The sequence below is a fragment of the Cyrtonyx montezumae genome, unplaced genomic scaffold, assembly GCF_038088225.1.
Source record: "Cyrtonyx montezumae isolate F1298 unplaced genomic scaffold, pur_monq_1.0 scaffold_3, whole genome shotgun sequence".
NCBI classification, from domain to species: domain Eukaryota; kingdom Metazoa; phylum Chordata; class Aves; order Galliformes; family Odontophoridae; genus Cyrtonyx; species Cyrtonyx montezumae.
In genome coordinates, this window is record NW_027072034.1 from 22,087,872 (window position 1) to 22,111,694 (window position 23,823).

The following is a 23,823-nucleotide window of genomic DNA, read 5'->3' on the forward strand; positions in this document are numbered from 1 at the left end:
TTTCATTCACGTTCTCACATGAAAAAGAGAAAAAGAGTAAGAGAGAAGGAAGGAAGGAAAGGAAGGGAAAAAAAGGAAGGAGAGGGAGGAAAAGAAGAAAGAAGAGGAAGGAGAGGAGGGAAGGAGGGAATGAGGGAAGGGAGGAAGGGAGAAGGAAGGTACAGCACAGACTACGAATCCTAATGACACAGGTATGTGTGTATGTACATATAAGTGCTCACATAAAGGAAAACATACTTGGGTGAATTTGTTCTTAAAAAAAAAGAGAGAGAGAGAAAAACAGTTGGAGACAGTTGGACTGACTTCACTGCCTTTGAAAAGGCAATGTCATCCCAACTGGGCTGCAGACAAGCATGATTTCAATGAAAGTGTGCCAGCTTCCCCTGGCTGCAGCATGTGAACATATAGACACAGAGAAACTGTAAAGTTTCCCTGGTCTGGGACCGAGGGACAAAAGGAATTAGTGTCTGAACTTACAAGTTTGCCACGATGCAGAACAGGTTGTTGGAGTTTCATAGTTATTTACTGTAATTCAGCTAAAAACATGCGCAGAAGTTATTGCACTTCGCACATCCTCCCTCGTGTGAAACTGCCAAACCGATGTGAGACTTCGGAGAAAGGGGCACGCAGTGTAAAGCCGGATTTCTGGCGTCGTCTAAAAGTAGAGCAAATTAACAGGATCCAGTGGTTGAACTTTACTAGCGGAGACGCATGGGGGCACCACTGGGCGGAGGATGGCGGCTGGAGGGGAATGGGCGGCTGCGGGCACCTCCGGCCTTGTCTGAATGGTACGGTACCTTGAGTCTTTATGGTAGGTTGTTAATAAAAACAGTAAGACAAATAAGACAAAACAAACCTGAAAATATTAACGAGTTAATGGTACTTAACTTTGACTTGTTTTCTTATAAATTTTCTAGGCTGAATATTTATAACAAGATAATATTGACTAAGCTTCATTAAACTGATTCAGAGATTAAAAAAAAAAAGCAAAATTAATGAACCATGTTCTAATATCAATAAGCCCCTTCAGAATGTTCATGGTTCAACTATTGCTAGGAAAAGATACTCTCTCTCCACCAACTCTTGAAGCTGATGAAGAGATTATCTGAAATTAGCAAGGTCAGGGCAAGAACTTATTGCAGCTTTCCATTGCTTGAGGGGAGCTCATTAACAGGAGGAGACCAATTTTGCATACAGACAGATAGTGATAGGACAAGAGGGAACAGCTTTAAACTCAAAGAGAGGAGATTCAGCTTAGATGACAGGAAGAATTTTTTTACTCAGAGGGCCATGAGGCACTCGGGGAAGCTGTAGATGCCCCATTCCTTGAGCCAGGTTGGATGGGGTACTGGGCAGCCTGAGCTGCTGGGTGGCTGGAACTGAATAGTCTGTAAGATCCCTTCCAAACCAAGACATTCTGTGACTGTATGAAGTGCTTGGTGGGCTCTTAGGAAGCCACAACATCTATATGGGAAAGAGCTGGCTAAGAAGGGATGCTGCTGATGCTCACCTCACCTTCAGTGGGTCAACACAAAGCCGCCTTTGCCCCCAAAGATGGCCCTATCACAGGATGCATTATCACATACGCTTTGTGGAGTTGTTCTATCATCACTGATGAGGCTCAGCTGGTCTGCTACATCTATTGAGGGCATCATGTTCAGGAGTCTCAAGGAGACGGACAAAAATGATAAAAGCTTTGAAAACACGGCAATTTGAATTGAGAAATCTAAAGAGCACATTACCTCACGATACCTTTAGATGTATATGTGGAACATTGACATAAGCAGGGTAATGCCCATTGTGCTCCACAATCACAAGAGGAAGGCAAAATGTAATTGGGTTAATTTTCAGAAGAGGCCTGGGCATAAACAGTTAATGGGCACAACAAGTGGCCTGGAGACAATGCGTTCTTCACTTGAGGTTTTTGAAAGCATGGCGGAAAAACATGTTGGAATTGACCTGAAATATATTTAACCCTGCTTCCCTCTGAGCAGATGCCTAATAGAAGGCCTTTTGAGATCCTGCCTGTTATGATATCAGCCCTGCACTAAAACCGCACTGATGGGACATCCTGCCCAGGCTTTTCACATATTTAATAAAGTCCAGTTCCTTCTCATCGCACATAGTGAAGAATAAAAAATAAACTGTGCCAGGAAAACGTTTCACAATCTTGTTTAGCCCAGGAGGCTCCCTCTGAACAGCAGGAGCAGTGCTGCACAGTGTGGGTGCCGGAGCACTGGCACAGGCTGCCCAGAGGCTGTGGGGTCTCCTCCCTGGAGCTCTCCAGAAGCCGCCTGGCCATGGCCTGGGCACCCTGCTCTGGGTGGTGCTGCTGGAGCAGGGGCTGCGACACAAGGACAGAGGGCCCTGGCCGCCACACACCCGCCCCGCGCTGCCCGCGGGAGGAAGCGCTCGGGCTGAGGGCGGGGCCGAGCGGGGCGGAGCTGTCTGTGCCGTCCCGCCCCTCCACCCGCAGCCGCCGCCGCGGCGGGAGAGGTGACAAGCCGCTGCGTGGAGCCGCCGCCGCCCGGCTGCGAACGGCCGCTCCCCGGCCCGGCCTCACCGCGAGGTAAGGCGGCTCCAAGCCGCGGCTCCCCGGGGAGAGCTCGACCCCGCCGGCACCTGGGCGGGTGGCGGCCGCTCCCCGGCCTCTCCTCCCCTTACTCCCGCGTGGGTGCCCCCCCGCCATTTTCCCCTCGTGTTTCCCGTGGGAGCGGCTGCGGCGCGGAGGCGCCTCCGGTCCCGCGGCCGCCGAGGAGCGATGATCTCCTCCAGACGGCGGTTCCCATTCCCCCCCCCCCAACCCGCGGCCCCAGGGGGCCGGCGCGCCCCGAGGAACTCCGTGCGGAAAGTCGATGTTGTGCTGCGCCGAGTTGCGTGCGGAGCCCCGTGCGCGTGTGTACCTACGGGGAATGAGCGAGGATGCTCCCCCGGCACTGGGGACGTGAGCGGTGCAGCGCCTGCGTGCCCGCGGTTCCCCGTGGCCACACTGCGTCCCACCCCGCGGGTTCCCGGCGCCGTGGGCAGGCGGCCGAGGAGCTGCAATTAATGTTCAGCACGTGACTTGGCCCCGCGCTTATCATCTTAGCGTGGTGCTCGTACCTTGGTAAATAGGCACGGGTTCGGCCATCTGTCCTGCCTTCTCCTCCGCTGAGTGCGCATACCGCAGCGTGCGTGTGTACACAAATGAGAAGTGTACCTGTAGGAGGCTCTGGGGCCAAATGTGTATTTGAACTCTTCTGGGAAGTGCCCCGGAGTTACTGTCGAGGGCCGATGGAAAGCTCCTTTGGTATGATTTTTGACTACGTTACAAAAAAAAAAAAAACAACCAAAAAACTAACAAACCAGTTGCTTCAGCTTGGGTGTTGCCAGTTAGTAACGTGCAGCGTGCTTGGCTGTTTGCATACAGTACATGTGCTACAGCTGGTACTGCTGCCCTAAGGCATGCTGCTCTTCCCCTGCAGACAAGGCCCTTTTTGTGTAGCTGTGGGCTCCAGGGTTGTGAAGCCGGGATGGGCCCTGCATCCTTCCTCTTTAGGGAGGAGATGGTGTTGCTCGTCCCACACCATCTGCAGTCCCAGGGTAGGGCACACCGGTCTGTGGCACTTCGACGGCTGCTGGTATATGCTGTGACAAGTCTGTATGCAGGTGAGTTTTGGAACAGTGTTTGGCTTCAGGATGGGTTTGCAGTAGCATAGAGTCTTGTCTATCTGTCTAAGGTAGCCTGCAGGACTGTAGCAGTATGGTGATGTTTTCCTATAAGCAGAAGTTGGCTGTGTTGTGATACCTCTGCGCTGTGTAGATGCGATGGTTGAGCCCCGTGACGCATGTCACCTCAACACATTTTTCCTCTGAAATGTCTCTCCTTAATCATTTATGTCCCTCTCTGAATAAATAACTTATTTTTAGAGCTCGGCAGACCTACCAAAATCTCAAATCCTTGGTGTTGCTCTGTTTGGGATTGTGATGCTGAAATCTTCATTTGAGCATCATTTTCTTAAATTTGGCTTTTGCAGAATAACAGTTGTCATAAGAAGATTAAAAATAAAGTCTACTTGCTGTTAACACTTGGTGGGCGAAATTTTCATCTTGTCTACTACATCTGCTCTACAGTTTCTCTGCTGGTTGCACAGTCTCTAGAGCTGTAGGATGCAGCATCAAATAGATTCTCTACTAACCTAGGGATTCTCTAACCGTGCTATGTGTGCTGTGCAGAAGTGGTACGTGGATTCTGCCACTGGTGACAAATGACTTTTCCAATTTTGGGACCCTCTCTGGTCTTGTTTTTTTTTTTTTTGTTGGTGGTATTTTTTTTCTGAGCTTGAAAGCTCACTACAAGGCAGCAGAAGAAAATGCTGTTAACAGTTTATGGCAAGAAGAAGCAGCATGAAAAATTGGTATTCCCTGTGCTTCCTGATGGTGTTTTTGCATCCACTGGGCAGCTCTTGGAATCTCAGCAATTTTTAATGATTATTTTACTCTTTACACTGACGAGTGAAATTATAGAGCCTAATTTATTTATGTTTGGCATGTTCTCACTGAAACTGACGCCATGCCAGGTGAATGAACAGCCTGCTTGTTTATACCACCTACCCTCCCCCTTTTAATAGGCCCCCATTGGTATTACTGTGGTACTACTAGAAGGCTTCAGAATTTGGTCCGACCTGCCAATAAAAACAGAAACAGAGAACCACCAACAGCATTAAACCTGTTATTGAGGAAGGTATTTTAATACTGACAGCCATCAGGGTAGAAATCTCGCTTCAGAGGGCTCCATCCAGTCTTTCAATCACATTTACTGCTCTTCTATAATTTTTCTTCTGGCAGTTTATTGTTAGCTGTATGGTGCTGGGGAACTCGAGACAGATATGAACACACTACCTTCATCTTTGCAGAATTATGAAGTAACCTAATTGGCTTCCAGATCTCATGCCCCCTCTATCATATTTCAAACTCTGTCTCCTCATTACTGCTTTCCAGATGTCTTGTACTAATCAAATATTTGCTGGATCACTTTTCCTCACATGCGTTATTATTCATTTTCTTATAGTCATCCAAGAAATTAAAATGCTTGATGCAATTTTATTTTTTTCCTTTTTTTCCTTTTGCCAATATTCTTCCATGTTCGTTTGCAATTTATGTAAGTATAGTTATAAAGCGTTCATTAAGATGTCACTGAAGTGAAAGTCAGGAAAAGTGTTGATCAGAAACACTTTTAATTTTCTAGTGGCTCTGGTGAACAAATCTTTAAAACATTAACAGTCTCCTTTTTTCTACTGGTGATATTTCCCCTGCTCTTTTTGTGTAGACTTTATCATTAAAGATGAGTGATTTGTGATAACTGGCTTTGACACCTTCCAAACATCATAGAACTGCAATACTGAAACAGTCAGCTAAATTTGGAATTAAAAGACGGTTGAGTATGGCTGAAACAGATACAGGTATGAAGGAAGAGCAGGCTTCTTCAAAGAGCTGGACGTGTCCAATAGTGCAACAGTTTATCCTTGTCTTGGCAGCTGCAGACCAGCATTTCATGATGGAGGTGCATATTGTCAGGGATTTTCAGTGAAGCACAAGGGCCCATTGCTCTTGGGCCTAGGCCACAGTGTGCTTTAAGACAGCAGGTAGGGTTTTGAGCACTACAAGAATGCAGTCTGGAAGATGGGGAGGATTGGTGTGGTGATGGTATGCAGCTGTATTACTGGCATGTTTTGGGGCAGTAAAATTCCCTGGAGTGGGAGGTTTCATGACCTGCTGTGGCGTATTACACAGGCCACTCTTTGCCAAGATAGAGCTGAGATGGCTGCACTGTCATTGAGTAAGGTTTCAGTACGAAAGTATAATGTCAGTGTAAAGTCCAGAAATACTTCTGACCTATGACCAGCTGAGATCATGTATCTTAAAGCAACAAAGCCAGTCTGTAGGTGGCTGCAGACTCTTTTAGAAGTATTTTCTTTGCTTGCTGGTGAATTCCAGGTTTATGTTTAAGTACAATTCAACTTAACTTCAACGGCTCTTCAGCAGTTGGTCCTTTTGATCATGTTGCAGCTGTTTGTGCTGAAGGATAAATAGGTCTGTAGTCTTCATATCGAGAGAACTGGAGGCCATTTCTGACTCCTTCACGTGCTGGTTTGATGCTGATATTGGAAATAATGTAAAGGGAATTCTGCTTTGAGGGTCTCTGCTTGGGAATTAACAAGGGATGGTGGAGCACCTTCTTATTTTGTGCACCCTTGTGATGTGTTCCCACCCTCTGCTGACAGACAAATATTTTGTGATTAATGGTATGAAAAAGAGGTCTGGGAGGCTGAGTTTGCATGAGCCTGCATCATCTTTGACTGGAAATCATGTGTTGTTCAGGAAGGTCCAAGCCCTCTGTTTAGCTTGGTATCCCTGGGCCACAGCTTTAGGTTCAATTAAGTGAACCAACAGTTGGCTTTGCTACTGATCTTTCTCAGGCATGGGAGATTTGACAGTTGCAAATGGTTGTTCAGTAGATCCACAGCAAGTTTCTTCAGTGGTGGTAGGACTGTTATTTTTTCCAGAGTGAAATACTCAAAGAAATTTACGAGTGTTTTGTTAGTGATTTAAGACTAAAATAATAATAATAATAATAAGCGTGGGTTCAGTTTGGAGGCCTTGGAATTAAAACTGTTATGAAGTCTAAATGTTCTCGACTTGGGTTGTAAGTGAGCAGTTAGTGGGTTTGGGTGTACTTGTTAGCTGAGAAGGGTTTCCAAGCAGGCACAAGGTTTTCATGAAGTAGGACGCATCCCTGTGGTGTTTTCTGTTTATATGGATGTTGTAGGCTCTGAGCATTGATGGCCTTGGTGTGTAGGCTTTGATGAATTAGTTATCTAACCTTTATTTGCTGTCCTCAGATCTGGAACTTCTGTTTTTTTGTATGTACAAAATTAATTGTCAATTTATCAAGGTGATTTTTGGGTACTCTTCTGGAGCAGTGGTTGTCAGGGCTTGCAATTAAGTGTTTGCTTACTGTAGCTTTTAAGTGAATTAATGTTAACTTTACTTTTCAGATTAGTGAATTATAATAATGTTGCCTTACTTAGAAGCATCTTAGATTTTATGTCTGCAGAACAGGTAAATAAAGTGTTTCTTGCCTCTTGCTTGTGCCTGAGTATTTGCCTGAGGGGGGAATAATAAAAAAAAAAGACGTAAGATTTAGATCTCCCCTAGACAGCATTGGGTGATGCAATTCATATCAGGTATTTCACTCTTGGGATTCTGCACTGCCTGTTGGCAGTTAGAGATGGGTCTTGTGTTACTCAATTCATTCACTTAATTTCATAATACTTTATCCTCTGCTTCCTGTTTGTGTCGGAGTATATTTCTTGTGCTACTTGCAGCTTCTAGATGGTAACTGATTTCTCTGGTTCTTTTCCTAATTTCTTGAACAGTCCATTCCAGTTTACTATGTGAGAGATGGGTGCTGTGTGGATTGCTAGATGGCATGGGATGGGGGCTTGGATACTCTGATATTCTTTTTGGAGGTAAAAAGTGTTGAATCATCCAAGTGTTGAAAAGAATGCATCTGGTGGGAGCAGTGCTAGGTGTGGATAGAAAGGGTGAAGGCATAATTAGCTGCAGTGGTACCATTAGGGCACAGTTCAACAGAGCAAGGTGTTGTCAGTGGCTTCAGTCAGTGAACTGAAATACCTGTCCTCACTGCTGTGAATCTGGGGAAGGGGAAGAAAAACCCTTCCTGAGCTGTAAAGCGGTATCTTGATCAACAGCATGGCAATAGCTGCAGGCCAAGGCTGGGTGGAGCTCAGCACTCTCCTCCCTAGTGAAGCAGCAGAGCGGTTTGGTCGTTTGAGTTGTGATGATGTCCCTAGGGCTGACAGGAGGATTATTGCAGCACTGTTGTCGCTTTCTAGAAAGCTTACCTCATGCTTCTTTAGAAATTTCAGATGATTGATGCACTTTTTCTTACAGTGATGCCAGCGATGCCAAACCTGCTAGGGCTGCTACTGAGTCCTGGTGGAGGAAGCCTGCTGCTGGAAACAAACTGGAAACAGGGATGGAGTCATTTAGAGATGTTGGTTCAGAGTGTTTTAGGATTGAGACAATGAGTTTTCTCAACTGGAGGAATCATTAAAACTGCTGTAGTTCTACTTTGTTTACCTCGGTGAGATTTTGTTAGGGGGACTGTAATTATTTTTTGTTTTCCACTTAAAAGACTGGGGGAAGAAGGAGAAAAATAAACGGGATATTTTTATAGGGATTTTTTTTTTAAGAGTTGCCAATACACTTCAAGTTATGTTGTCTCAAAAAGTAGTATTTGGCCACAGCCACAATTGGAGATTCTGCATCAGAATTTGGTTTCTGAGGGATATATCAAGATCTTTACCAGAAAGTTAGCTCTGGTTACTTCGTTTGTTTGTTGTTCATGTGTCTTTCAGTAGCAGCAAGGGTTTTGATGAGATATTGTGTGGCTTGGTAGTATTTATCTCTCTAAAATATAGGTGCACTCAATACATAATATGTATGGGAGGACAGAAATAATAGGGCCCAAAATTCTGTGGATGTTTCTGTGCAGAATCCAGGGATTTTAACCTCCCTCTTCTGTCAGTAGTAAAAAAAAAAAAAAAAAAAAAAGAATCAAAAGAAACAAATGCAAAACATTTGACTGATATTCCCTTATATATGCTACCGAAAGCAGAGGAAGGGGGGGATAAAGGCAGAAGGCTCTCTAGTTCATCCACTGGGAACTGAGCACACCTTCAGTGCTTTTGTCACAGGCACTGTCTGGCTCCAGTGAGGAGCTGTTGTGCCTGCACCCAGTGTGGAGCTACCATTATGGGCAAGGGACTGGGCTGAGCTAGCTGGGTGTTCCCAGACAGATGAAAGAATGGTGCACTTCCTGTGCACCAAGTGAAGGATACTGAAGCCAAGCTCTCCTGAGTAGTGCCAGATGACAGCAAGGGGACAGTGGCAAGAGATTTTTGCTTTGTAAATTCAGGTTAGGCATTGCCCAAATAGGCAGCCCCTAATCATTGGCCTGACAAAGTCAGATCCATGGTTTGAGATGCTGTCATGATCACCAAGAGAACAAGGGAACTGTGGTGAGACTGGCCTGAAGTTTTTTGGTTCATAGATTATACATGCAAAGGACCTAAATAGACTTCACCGTGCAGTATTCCTCTGCAGTTTTCTTTGCCTAGTACTACCTTTAAGCCACAGGCAGCAGACAAGATACCTTCTAATCTTATTTTGCCTCTACTGATACAACTAGTTCTAATATCTAATCATTATTAGATTTGGTACTAGGGGGAATAGCCAAATTAATGGTTATGTCAATATTTTATTTTACTTTTTTTTTTTGGTGAGTGAGTGAGAAGAAGAGTAGTGAGTCAGAGAGAAATTCAGTAGAGATAAAGTACACAGTATTAGCTGGAGGATAGCTATTTACAGAATTTTCCCTGCAAATAAGCTCTACATTCCATCTTCGGACCTCTGGTTAATGAAATATTGTGTGCATTTTGATCATGAGGCACTTTTTTTTTTTGGTGTAATTTACTTCAATTTCGGGGTGGTGGGGTTAAATCTTGAAATTTGTTGGTGAAGCTGTACTGTCATTGGAGATCAGGCTTTTCAGATGCCATTTTATCCCCACCTCGTGCTTCCGCTAGAGGACCTTGTTTCTCGCCCTTCATTACTCCTTGTTTGCCTGTTTTTCCTGAGTGAATGCAGTTCTTGAATTCTTGTTTCTTCCTCTGTGTACAGCTGTTTATTTTCTTGGTTTCTGTTAACATAATATGGCATCAGGAAAAATAAAGATCCACGATCGTGTATGTTTATATAGCGTTATATGGCAGAATAATTAGGCAAAGAACCATGTGTAACGTTTTAAAACATGGTACATGTAAAAGCTTCACAGTAACCGTACAGCAAGCTGAAACGAAACAACCTTTTGGAGGTGAAAATTGAAATCTGGTGTAAAACTCGTGACTGCATTCAAAGCAAGTAATTCTGATGTTTAAAGAAAAGCTCACCTATGTGAACACGAACTGACAGACCTCACAAAACAGAGCTGCCTACTAACTGAAAGACTAGTTGCTTGCCAGAGGTTCACTTGGCATAGTTTTCTCCTACCTGTCACCCATACTTCACAGGAAGTAATAAAACCCTGTACTTACATACTCCAGGCCTATCCTCCTTGCCAATGTAATACTTCGTTAATTACATGGAGTCCTCTACTTTTACATGTGCAGGTCGTTAATTGCTGTGAAAGGGTGAGGGATTCAATCCTGTTCTTATTGATTTTAAAAAGCAAAAATTATTCAATTGCTTCTTTTTTTTTTTCCTGAGGTCTCCCAGAGCCTATTTTCTCTGCTTACCATGGAGATTGCTTGCTGATTTTGCTGCATGCCCCTGAGCATCTACCCTGCAGGCTCATGCTGTTAAGTGGCAGCTTGTAGGGAAGTGGCAGCTAGCGTCACCTGCTAAATAGCAACGGGACATTTTGCACCTACGTTGAAGCAGTGTTTAAAAACAATAGAATAATTTTAAGCAATTAGACTAAGCTGAATTATTACTGTGTTAATTTAAGGTGGAGCGATTCAAAATGCAGCTTCGTTCACTGGCATATTTTTGGGGTTTAGCATGGAGTAATAAAATAGAGCTCATGGATTTAAAGGATAATTAAAGAGTCCTCATTACATCACTGGCCAAAAGTAGTATTGTTTGTAGCCGTTGCTTGAATTATGTGCAGTGCCTGGATTACGTTAGAGGCTGATAATTGAATCTTCACAGAAGATTAAAAAAAGTACTTGGTTTACCTACAAAAAGCATAATTGGAATAGGCTAGTTTCTTTTTTTTTTTTTTTTCAAGTGGTCATGCAAAGGATTATTTCTGGTAATTTAGGAACGTTTTAGAGGATGAATTTTAGTTTTATTTCTTCCTGTTGGTTGGCTGTTACGGGAAGCCTAGCTTCTCAGAATAAGGGGCAGAAGTTTATTTTATGCAGCCTTCACCTCTGTTCCCTGAACTGCAAAGACATCTCCTATGTGACTTTGGGGATGAGGCTATTAGGTTCTCTGACAAGGTGATTTATCAAGCGGTTTCCTTTTGCTGTAGTTTTGAATGGGAGCAACTCCAAATATGAGGCCAGAACAATAGCTGTGGAGGAAGTTAGTCATGGAGGGATCTGAGGAGGAAGGAGCATGTTTTTATCAGCAATGGAAGAACTTCCCAATGCACAATGGTCTTGCTAAGGAGTACTGAATAGTGGTGACTTACACCTTGGCGTTGGTTCCAACTGGATGCTGAAGACTTACAGGCACGGTGCTTTCTTCTTAGTCTCATTCAGATTCACATGGATTTAAAGACTTCTGTTTTTTGTTTTTTTTAAAGGCCTAGGCATTCAGCATATTTTACAGCTACAGTGAGACTTGAGAGACTTCCACCAGCTAGTTCCCTGGTTGTGGTGTATGCTGTTTAAAGTAAAGGCCATGAAGTCAATTAGCAAGGCGGAAGATACATCTTGCTTGCAGTGTTAGTGCTTTTACCATGTGATTCCTTCTGACTCATAGAACTGTTCTCAGTAGAGTTCAGCAGCTCTTGATGAAGGTGCAACTCTTAAATCTTTCTCGAAGAGTTGGATGGAACAGGCTGCCCGTGGGGGTTGTGGAGTGTCCTTCTCTGGAGACGTTCAAGACCCGCCTGGACGCCTACCTGTGCAGCAATGGGGTCTAGGGAGCTGCTGTGGCAGGGGGTTGGACTTGATGATCTCCAGAGGTCCCTTCCAACCCCTATAATTCTATGATTCAGATGCACATTGAGGCAATTGTTTATGTTTTTGGGTGGGTTCAAATACTCAAATATATGACTTCTAAATTGACAATAGACCATTTTATGTCAGAGGTAACTGCATGGGACTGGCAGCTACAACCCAGGGCATACCAGTGGCCGTGTTTTTCAGCAGTGGCCACTCAGGCTCATAGAAACTCACTTGGGAATCTGAGATGGCACCAGATGTCAGTAATACTAGTATTTACTGGGCATGGTAGTGATGGGTTGACAGTTGTACTAGATGATCTTAGTGGTCTCTTCCAACCTTTGTGTTTCTATTTTACTACTTCTGTGATTTGATATTTCAGATCAGAGGACTTTAAAATCCTCAGCCTTTTTTAGTTGCCACAAGGAATCACTGTTTTGATGAAACTTTAGTGTAAGTTGGCATTCAAAGAGCTAGTTAATATAGGTGGCTTGCCAGTTTGTTTTGTCTAGTTTAGTATTTTGCTTGTGTATATGCTGTGAGAGACAGCAAGAAATCATTTGTTTTACCAACCTTCCCTCCCAAAAAGTTCCCCTTGAGAACCAAAAAAAAAATCATAAAGAGCTCAGTCTAACTTCTTTTAAGTTAATTTGGTGTCAGTCAGTTGCTCAGAGGAAGAAAGCATGGGGGAGTGCAAGGATTGATGGTCGGTCAGGAGACAAAACCTGGAACACATTCAGCATAGCTTAGAGAACAAGCTTGTGTAGCTTGTATAGCAACATAACTGGATCGTGCTTATAGGAAGCTGAGGATTTACACCAAAGCTGTAACTGTGCATTGTCAAAATACACGTGTTCTTAAGATATATCTTCATGTATTTAGTTACTTGAAATTAATTTGAAAATTGAAAGTGCTATCCAGAGCATGTAACTTCAGTGTCTTAAGTTCTTAGGTTCTCAATAAAGCTTCTTCTGATGTATGATTTCACCTTTTATTTGTGTAACAGAGGACTTAATAGGAGAGTGGATGTCTCAGGTTACTAGAGGTGGAACTTCTAGGATATGAAAGAATCTCTTAGAATATCTACTTTGGTATATGATGAATCACAGCCTACAAATGCCTATTTCTCTTCAGTGACTATAAAGAGAAAGGAGGAGTAGAGTGACTCATTGAGATGTGGTTGTTTATATTTGGTCATGTATATTTCAAGCCAAGTGCATAAGGCTACATTCAGAGGCAGCTCAGCCCTCTGGTGTGCCCAGGCTATGTCTCAGATGTTCAGCTGTAAAACCTGGTTCCAGTGTTCCACAGCTCTCTTCTGTCTGGTGTATTCGTTACCCTTCCCAACTGCTACCACCACAAGAGGGAAGAGTGCATGTGCACTTACTTTTCATGATGGGGAATTAGTGTCATCCCAAAATAAAGTCAGAATACAGCAAGGGTGCATGCCTGAACCAGTGCATTTGGATCTCACAGTTTAGACATGGCTTAAGTTCCCTACACAACCAATGAGAGGAAGGAAGGGATTCACAATGCCTCCAGAAGCCAACTCAAGTTTGGTAAGGTGAATTCTAACCTCTGACTTGAATATGTGCTTGCTTTTGTGGTATCTTACTATTTCATATTTCTTTCAGCATAGATGGTGAGACTTTTATCATCCTTTTTTCACGTCTGCGTACAATCTATTTCAAGGTTTTCTAGGTTAGGAAGATGCTGGGTACTAGGAAGTTAAAGCAGTTGAAATCCTTGACTTTAAATTCTTATAATAAGCATATTTAGAAAATTATAATAATAATTGACCCAACACTGCCCTTTTGGAAGCATATTTTCTTCTTGTCAGTAACTTCAGATTTGGCAGTACTAGAGATCTTATTTTTGTAAGTTACTGTGATTCCTGCCATCACTTCAGCGCCAGTGTCTCAGAAATAGTGAGGTATTTTGTGAAGGCTGGTGTCGGTGACATTGCCTGTGAATAAGTATGGTGTCTAGATTTGAACTCTTGGCAGCTGCCTTGAATTTTCTTTTCTGTTGTCATTCAGATCATAGCTGCTAAGGTTGAATTTTGCTGGTGCTAGCTATTGTGGAAAGAGTCTGTTGTTGACGCAAGAAAGTTTTGAAGTTGTTCCTTCCGTTGCTGAACTTCACAAATTTCACCGTTGCTGTAGGTCATCTATGCTCGGCTCAAAATATTTTTTGTGCTGTAGTCAATATCAGATAAGCTGATTGTCATGTTAAATGCTAGTGGTATCTATAGTCCACTCTTTTTGCATATCTCTGCTTAGTTTTGTTGGTTTCTGGTATTACCTCTAACAGCTATCACTGAAGAGCAAAGATGGAAAAAAAGGTGCAGGTTGTGCTTGTTCCATTTTACTACAGCTGTATTATTTCCAAAATAGTCCAGTTTTCTGTGAACATTATGTCTGTACCCTTCAGAAAGTTGTGAGAGTCACCTTTAGCAGTGTGTTTACATTGAATCATTAAGTACAGAAGCCTGTGAAACAGACCAGATGGCATTTTCTTTGTTCAGAATAGACCTTTATTTGTTCATCTTTTTTGAGTTTGACATCAGAATTTCTTTGCTTCTCTAAGATTTTGTCATATTGCAATTAAATTATGGTACAGCTGCATAAGTAGACCTGGAAATTGAAATCCTGTCTTTTTTCTTTGTAACTGATATGAAAAGTGCATGATTGAATGGCTACATCTCCAATTCAGATCAATCACTCTGGAACTCTTCGCTCAACGTACAGAGGAGGTATTTTTAAATATACATCTTTTTCTTCAGTCCATGAACTCATACCTTGCTGCGTGCTATTCAAACACCATTTTTGAGAAAGATTACATATATTTTCTCCTGAGCTTTCTGACGTAGTCTGGCTGAGGGGCTGACACTTAACAACGTGTGATTTTCGAGGCTTCTGATCCCTTGACAAGGGAAGAAGTAGAGTGTAATCATCCACACAAGGATCCAGGTGATCACTTGGCTGTTGGTTTTGCATTTGTAATTCTAGCAGCCTAAGGGTAAGGTTTTGGAGAACCTGAACCACGCTTTCACTTCACTTGGCTTCCCAATTTGTCTGTATTTATTTAGTTAACTTTCTTTATGCAGTTAACTTGCAAGTTTCTTTCTTAGAAGCTAACTAACTAGCCACAGAAATTCTTAGTGTGTGCTGCCACATTGGTTCATAGGGAAAGGAGGACCGTGGCAGTGTGTGCTGCTGAGGAGGAGGGAGCTGTGACCCTCTTAGGCCCAGGCTGAGCACCATGGCTTGCCTGCATCTCCACTGTGCAGGGCTAGTTCCTCTGTGGGTAGAGTAGTGGTATCTGTGCTGCTCATCCACTTTGGACCCTCTGTGGTGCTCTGGGGTCACCAGGCTCCATCACTGTTTTGTTCCTGCCTCAGTGTCATCTTTCATCTCCTCGCTGTGCTGGAATTGCTGGTGCCCCGTGCTCTGTGCTTCTTCTCCAGCTCAGGAATTTTCTGCTTCCTTGTTGTAATATTTCACTCAACCAGACACGAGATTTCCAGACTCAGCTCTCACTTCTCTTTCTCCCCTTCCTCTGATTGCCATCTCTCCACTTGGTGCCATATTTTGGTCCCCTCAACCTTTCTCGTACCCTACTGCAGAGCTGTCTTAAGGCTCTGTCTCCTGCACATCCGTGGGGCACCAGCCAAAGGGTCACAAAAGCAACAGACGAGGTTGTCTTCCTGCTGTCACTTCCAATGTCTGGTCTTTGGCAGATGGGAGCAGCAGTTACAGGGGAAATCCTGCTAATCTCCTGTAACTTGAGCCCGTTACACGCTCAGTCGCGCTGTGGGGCTGGTGCCTTTCCAGCCACGGACAGCCATTCCGAGGAGGTGGTGGATTTACATTGCAGAGCTCAAAGGGAAAAATACAGTGATATATCAGCACCGTTTTGGCAAGTCCCATAACTTTATCAGATTAGGAAAATATTTTCATAAGAACAGCAAAAGTTGTAGCGTTGAAAAATAAAATAAATAAAGTGAAGATTCAGCATTGCCAAATTTCAGGACTGCCCTTCAAAGGGAGGGGACTGAGTTCCCCGGTCAGTGAGTTATAGGAACGGCAGAGCGATGTGTTTCTGTCTAGCATGTCTCAGAAATGGGCAAACTGAGTTTTGGCAGAAAAATAAACAAATCCTGCAGCAGATGTCCAGCATGGAAAATTTTAACACAGACAGCTCGAGTTTGGCAAAGTCAGAAGACTGTGGAAAATCCCAGCAAGATGCACGGGGCCACCTCGGTCATAGACAGAGTCGCCAGCAGTGTGACCCAGCTCCAGGTCTCTGGAGGCCTGCTGGAACCAACTGTTTAGGGTTATTTTTGTCTGTTTTGGTTTATTAAGATTGGAATGGAGGGGGTGATTCAGCAGTGAGGGAGGGCTGCCCTGTAGGAGTCTCTAAGCAGAAGCCAGCAGCAGGAGCCAGCAGAAGCCTGAACTTGCTGGAATGGAGGAGGGGAGGGAGAGGAGGAGGAGTGTGTCACGGTCAGATGGCAGGGACGAGAGGGGCAGTCAGCAGGGGGCTGCAGTGCTGGAAGGGGGACACCTTGACAAATTGTAGGGGAAATGATGAAGCCTGAAGGAGAGGTTTTGCTTGTGGGATGGCAGGGTAATGGATTTTGGAAAGCTTCGTTTATAATATGCAAAACAGGCGATAGGAAACAATGGGGCCTTGGGACAGAGCTGCCAGTTGAATGAGGGCTTTGTTTTCCTCTAGTCTATTCATATTTTTAAACTTTCAGTGGAATTTTAGATATGTTTTACACATTTTTGTGTAAGGAATTGAACTAACATTAACTACTGTCTATAGTAGTATTGCACTGCAATCTTTATCCCTTTTTGGATGAAGATCGACTTTCCGGTTAAGCTCCTTTTTGTATTTGTTCTTAATTGCAACTCATGTTGAATAATCCTTCGCTGCATTGCACATTTGCTTTAAAACTTCAGCAAAATCAGTGAGAAAACACCAGACCGTGTGTCTCAAACAGGGTGATCTGCCCTGCAGCATGGCTAAAAAGATGGCAACTGGTATCACAGCCTCATAGTGACGGGCACCAGCGATGTGCCGCTCGCCCTACTGCAGCGTGGGCACTGCTCGTGGGATCTGTCTGCCAGGGGTATTAAAACACCACCAAATAGCTCGTGTCCTCATCAAGAAGCCTCCCATACCTAGAGTTCCTGGTCTCAAATGTTCTGAAAGACACTGTGTGTGTCGCTGCTAAATGAGCACGCTGCACGGTGGGATCATGCAGTATTTAAGTGAGAACTGAATGGGAGCACGGTTTTGCTGCATGTTGAAACAAAAGGCAGATTGTTTGCTCTGTGGTGCACGGCAAACCTTCACAAACAAAACGGCCTCTCTGCAGTTCTGCAGTTCCACTAATGCTGTTTGTGCATGCGTTTATGATCAGCAGAAGCTTTTAGAATCCTCGTGCAAGCCGGCGCCGAGCTGCCGTTGCGATGCAGGGGAAGGGAGTTGTTTGCTTGTGCCGCATGTGGTGCTTCATGGGGGTATCGCTTTACCTCGCCAGCAGAAGCCCTCTCCTGCACGAGGGAGATTCCTGGTTCATCAGCATGGACGCGTTGTTTTTCCACGTTGGGAGCGCCGTGCTGCCTTGTCAATCACCCCGATCCAGCGGGTTCGAGAGCGGCAGGGCTGACGATGCGGGGCGTGATTGGCTGCCATATGCTGGGAGGGCTCTGGGAGAAGGAAGGGCTGCAGTCCTCCAGCAACTGAGTTTAGGCTGTGTCTTTGCTTCATCATCTGAGGAAAAATCCCCCGATAAGGCTCAGGGCTTTCCAAGTGCAAAGAAAAAAAAAAAAAAAAAAGAAAAAAAAGAAAATGGACAGCTAATCATTTGATGTGACACCTATTCATCACCATGATGCGATGGGAAAGGCGCGGCTGTTTGTGGGTGTCAGATGTTTGTGTTCACATCGGGAACGTGCCGAATAGACGGAGCTGAGCAAGGTAGGAGGATTGTCGTCTGTTGTTGAGTGTTCAAAGAGTTTGCTGCAGTGTGCTGCATACCAGCTGTGCCGCCTGGGGCAGTCGGGCAGGCGAGATTTCCCTGGTGAATACCTGCTGTCAGGGCGCAATATGCAGCTCTTATGCCAACTTGCTTTTGGAGGGACTTCATTTACGCCATAAACAGCTCTGTTCAGGAATAGATAGTGAGTATGTGCGCATTAAAAATAACACAAGCAAATAACAGAAATAGGTCAGTGTGCTTCAGAAGTGCTGTACCCTAATTGGATTTTTAGCCGAGCTGTCGCCTGGCGGTGCTTCCTAGCTTTAATAAAGAGAATGAGTCAACCTGGAAATCTGTGAAGTTTATAGCAAATATGTTTGAAGATTTACGTGAATTAGAAGGGCTCATCTAAATCATTCCCTATCAGAGGCTTTAACTAAAGCCAGGACGGTCTGCCTGGGGCTTGAAGGAGTGGTACGGTAAGCTTAGTGTTTCACTCCATTACAGAAGTCCAGGCGTTTGGGGCTGCACAGTGACTCCTTGTGTTCCTGAAGGCTAGCTGTTAGTTTCTGGTATTGTAGTTCAGTTGAGCATTTCCCCTGCCATTTCCAGGTCTTTGTCTTGGCAACAAAACGGGATCTTTGTGTGAAAGCAAGGTTACTAATATGTGCTGCAATTATCTGATCTGTGTGCATTTTTAATGAGAGGACACACAGCTAGCAGAATAATTTAATGAGTAGGCTGGCTTTTGCAGTAATGATTTTGCTGTGCTGAGACGCATCAAAGACGCATCAACTTTCTTGGGGAGGAGGAGCCTCAGGAAGTGGTGGAGAAGATTTATGTTAAACAGTCTGGAGAGAAAGAAAGTCATTATTTAGACAGAAGCTTGTTCAATTTCGGAAGGGTTGGGGAATTAGTATTTATTATTATTGTTGTTAGATGTTGGAAGCGAACTTCGCTGCTGTATTGGAGGGGTCTGAGAACATTGCCTCATCCTGTGACATGACATGCTGAAGCCTCCTGGACTTTCCTAGACTGTCATTTGTGCTGCCAGGGCTCAGTACTTATTGGGATCCCACCCACTTAGCTACCTGATGTAGCGTGCTGTCTTCAGGTGTTCTTATAGCAGTGTCAAGTTTGTATATACAATACGTAACATAACTTTAAAAATACGTAAAAGATTGGCAGTTGGTGAAACAGCAAGAAAATGCTATTATCTTATTTCTCTTCTAACACCCATGGATGTTATGTATAAATATTTTTATTCAGATAAGATGTGGGTAGAAAAACTAAGAGTGTGAGCTGAGGAGGAATGAAGAGCAACATCTCAAAGTAAAAATTTGGTATAAAAACCCTTTACTGCCTAGAAAAAGTTTCAGTAATTTATAATATTTTTTCACTTAAGCTAATTTTAAAAGTGTTGTGTTAAACGGGCCCTGCCAGACCAACAGCTTCCCTGTCCTGTCTTCTCCACCCCCACTTCTTCAAGGAGAACTGCAGGGCATGGGCACAAAACTCCTACTGCCATCATCCAGCTCCTCTCAACAGACTTTATTCAGAGGAGGCTGATTCAGATTCCTCATTATCTGGCTCAGTGCTTGCAGAAGACCTGGGGCTGGGATGTCGATACATCTCCAGTTTATGAACCAGTAATATATAAACACTGTGCTCATGTAAGTGATACCAGCTGCGTGTATCTTCTGAGCGTTTCCAACTGCTAACAAGTGAAGCACGTCAGGATGTAGAAGATTATTATTTATAGGCTACAAATATGTACGTTTCACAGTTGATTGCTATCGATGTTCAGATGTAATGTTTGTGCGCACAGTATGTTAAGCAAGTAAAGCAAGCATTGATAATTAGAAGTCAAATAATCTTATGCAAGGCACAAAGTGCGAGCTACCTTTTATTTTTTGCAAGTAAAACTATTTTCATGCATAAATTGCTCAGAAATCTTTTCAGTTTCACATTTTGAGACTCTGTCAGATAACTTAAGTGACTGTTTTTCATATATTGAAGATGACAACGTATAGAATTAGCGTTTGTATGCTTTAATGCCAAAGTGAAAACATGCATTCATCTCTCAGTCTGCTTGTTCTCAAAGCATAGTTATTCAGTATTGGATTAGATTCTTCATTTTCCTAAGGTAATATTTATTAATGACGTAGTGTAGTGATTATAGAATGTTGGTGAAGGGAAATAAAGTTCTCCATTTGTACGCGTGCATTTTACAGAACTCTGCAATAGTCGTGTGCTACAAATATTTTTTTTCTTCAGTGCAGGAAAAGTAGCTATTAATATTACATAGGATTTCAGGCACTCAGGTCTGCTAAGTCATCTCTGCTGTGGATGAATATTCTTCTCTGTAGCTCACCAGTATGTCAGGAATTATCTGTACTGTATTTATTGCAAAAAGCTCTGAATGGTCACTCTTTTATCCCGTTGAGAGGTGAGAAAAAGACTTAGGGTTCAAATGGAATTTCTCATTTGTAGTTTCATGTGTGGTTTTATTTCCTAAAACATAAACATTAGTGATGTGTCTAACAAAAATTTCGGAGAGTAACTGTTTATGATACCTTATTCTCCAGTGTTACTAGAAATTTCTCAGACCCTGAGCATTCTCTTTCATCTTTCAGAGAATAAATGCTTTTTAAAGCGCAAAGATTTTTCCTCTTCCTTTGTAAAAACACACAGCTGTTTACAAGGTTGTAGCAGATGAGAATATAATTTCCTGCTTTAGAATTTGTTAGTATGCTTGCTTTTTCAAACCATTTTACAACCTTTGATCGTGAAGCTGATTTGGTATCTTTAGCACAGTGTGTTGTGGACAGCTAGTGTGAGCCAGTGCTACGTAACTTGTAAACAGGCTGCAATTACAGCCTGAGGAATATGAAACTCATTTTAAGAAGGTGTCGAAGCTGAAAACTAGTTCAAATAATAGTAGCATTAACTGCTTGAGTAATTAAACTAATCGTCTTATCCATTATTAGCAAATGCAATGACAGTTGTTGGTCATTGATATACGGAGTCCAAAGGCTCATTTAAAAACAAACCTTTCCTCTTTATTTGGGGTAGAGTGTGCTTGAGGTCACAAATCAGACCTCGCCTTCTGAGAATTTACCAGTGTCTTAATCTCCACATAAGTAAATGGACACCTTAAATAAGGGATGTCAAGTTCTTAGATCAGCAGTTTGGGCGCGCTAAGAAAGGAAAGTTTAGGACTGTAGAAATTCGTGAGCATACCCAACAGATTAAAGGCATATATAACTAATACAAAGAATAGATATTATAGTGTGTCGCTATACAGAGAAATAGTAAGTGTGTGGAGGACTTTTTTGCTGCTCTTAATAAAGCTATTGAGAGATGCCAGTGTTCAGGTGGCTGCTTTAGCAGAAGGCCTGTAGGGTTCCTGGAGTGATAAGCCTGGTTCAGGAGCTGGTGGGCTTGTGGTACCAGGAATGATGCGAGTTAGAAGAGCTCAGCTGTAGTTCTGGTTAAATGAAAGAGATGCACAGACCTGCTCAATGCTTTTTTCTATTTTTGTATGTAGATGTATTCACATACATCTAATAAAAACACTGCATTTTATTTTTTTTATTTTGAAATAAAATCAAATACCGTAATGATACCGTAGGAAAGTTTTAATGGTGCAGTTCCTGCATAAAGAAACAGATCAAGTTAGAACAGATGGTTTCTATCAATCTGTTACTCCTTTTTCTATTTCTGTTCAGTGATTTCTTAAAAATTTCTGAGTGGATATTACATACCTTTTCAAGATCATTTGACTATCACACACTGTTGAGTTATAAGCAAACAATTGGTAGAGAAGTTCTTATGCCGGTAAAATCTTTTCTCCTGCAGAGAGTACAGCACTCTGAGCAATAGGCAGAATTAGACAATACGCATAAGGAAAAATACAGGAATGTTTTTTCCTGCAGAGACAAATGGAAGGAAGCTGGAACTCAGTGCTTATTTTTTCCTTCTTTTTTGTGGATTCTGAAGTCAACTTTTCAGTGCTTTTTGGTGTGATTGTTTTTAAGAAATAGGCTAAGCAAATAATTTTCTCCCCCATCTAAGATTCTCCTCCTATCCAGATGGAATTTTTTTTTCCCCTGGTTTTCTAAGATTTTTTTTTTTTTTTTTTTTTTTTTTTTTTTTTGCTTTTTCAAATACACAAGCTTTGGGTGTGTATACCAGATGGCTCAAAATCCTACTCCTTAGCACCCATTTCCTGAGCCTGTCATGATTTATTATTATTTTTTAATAACAAAATATTTTCTACAGTATTTATTTGGGACAGTGTTTTGAACTTAGTTGAAACCTTAAGTTGCAAAGTGGCAACATTTCCACTTATTTTCATGAGCTCAGGATAAAATTTTCAATAAATGGATCTGTATGTAGTTTTTTTTTTTATTATTATTTTGCTTTTAGCAATTTCACCTGGAAACTCTCAGCAGGACACTACTTGACCCTGAGGTAGGAGAAATGATTGTGCTGTAGGATATGAAAGCCTTAGCCTTAGTCCATTTTTTTTTTCCTTACTCATTTCCACTTTTTAGGTGCTTTTGGTGCTGTTATGAGCAGCTACGTAAATATTTCACTCCTGCAGCTGTGCTGCTTTGTTAACAGGCACCTCTGTCCCTTCCTTCCCGCATGGGTGGCTGGCACACATGCAGGTGGTGCCCCATTAATGACTCAGGGCTTTAGCACAGCCCTGCATTTTGTTTATTTGAAAGGTTGTGGTGATAATTACGGGCTTTTCCTGTCAGCTGTATTCACTGGTGGCTCGGACTCTGCTCTGTATCTCTGCGAGAAGAGCTGTGCTGATTTTCCTACTGTAGCCAGCAAGTATAAGGCCCAGTGCTATGAGACAGAGACCCTCAGGCTGATGGAGGTGGGCTGAAGGCCACCTCCATCACAGAGCAGATGGGAGACCCGCGGGGTGAAGCAGGCAGTCACAAGGAACACAGGAGCTGTCTGTGGTGAGGTTTCTGTGCCAGAGGACACTTGTGTGTGGGCTGCTGGTGTTGCTGATGGCAGAGCTGCAGTCCTCATTGAGATGCTAGGCATGCAGCAGCAGCACTATGCAGTGCTCTCCTGAAGCCGTAGCACATGTGTTTGAAAACTTTTTTTCTTCAGTTCTCCTCTGGATTGCTTTATTGCCGTGATTCCATCATTTTGAAGCATCCAGAAGGGGAAATACTAAAAAACAAGGCATGAAGGCCTTTGAAAGTGACTGCCCTGGAAGTCAGTACCTTTTTTTTTCTACTTTTTTTTTTTTAAGACCTGATTTAATGCTCACAACGTTGTGGGATGGGGCAACTTTCAAAGGCTTTGTAATTGATGACATCAGCTCTTTGAAGTAGAAATGCCAGCAGAGGACAAGCTGGCAGTTTAACTCTTGGTATGAAATGTCCAAAGTGACAATAAGCTACTCCATCCATCTCGAGGAGGAGCTGGAGGACCACACCTGGAATTAAATCCATCTCACAAACCTGGACTTCAACCATGGAGCAATGAGTAGCTGGACTCTTGTAGAACATGAGGGGATACAGTTGCCTTTCTCCATCCCCTTGCTTTCCTACTTTGTATCTTTACTTCTCCAATCTCTTAAGGAGCAGCACCCAACAACCAAAGAGTGTGAGGGAATACAGTTCCCTTTCTCCCTCCTGCTGTTTTCCTACTTTGTATCCTTGCTTCTCACTCCGATATCTTGAGGGGCCTTGGACCTTGTTGCGTCCTGCTCAAGTGCGGCCTGAGACAGTGCCTATTTCTTCCAGTTTCTTGTCTTCCCAAGCTGATGGCTGTTCCCAGTGGCACGCTGCCTTCCTCTAAGTTTTTTTTTTTTTTTTTTTTTTTTGCAGAGTGGTCCATGGTTCTGTTTGGGCCTGCAGGATGTACATCCACACCTTTATACTCTGTTTGCTCCTTGGGAGGTGCCCATCTCTCCTTTGGCACTGAGGAGATGGTGCTTTACAGTCACCAGGGCATGTTTATGTGCCTGAAGATAGGTTGTGCGAGTCTGCAGACTCTGAAATTTGTAATAAGAGATGGGTGCTGACTTTCTCATGGGAGGCCTTGGGGATC

General features: G+C 43.2%; 1 protein-coding gene across 8 annotated transcripts in view; it reads left to right on the forward strand.

The window, feature by feature from the left end:
* Window positions 1-2,485: 2,485 nt before the first annotated feature.
* The window catches only part of MBNL2 (muscleblind like splicing regulator 2), a 104,791-nt gene continuing 83,453 nt past the window's right edge, over window positions 2,486-23,823 (forward strand). For 7 of the 8 annotated variants that reach the window (XM_065740824.1, XM_065740827.1, XM_065740822.1 and 4 more), the window contains exon 1: window positions 17,308-17,735. The gene's annotated coding sequence lies outside the window, so the exon portion shown is untranslated. Of the gene's footprint in view, window positions 2,570-17,307; window positions 17,736-23,823 lie in introns of those variants that run through there. The other variant, XM_065740823.1, reaches the window with a different exon arrangement.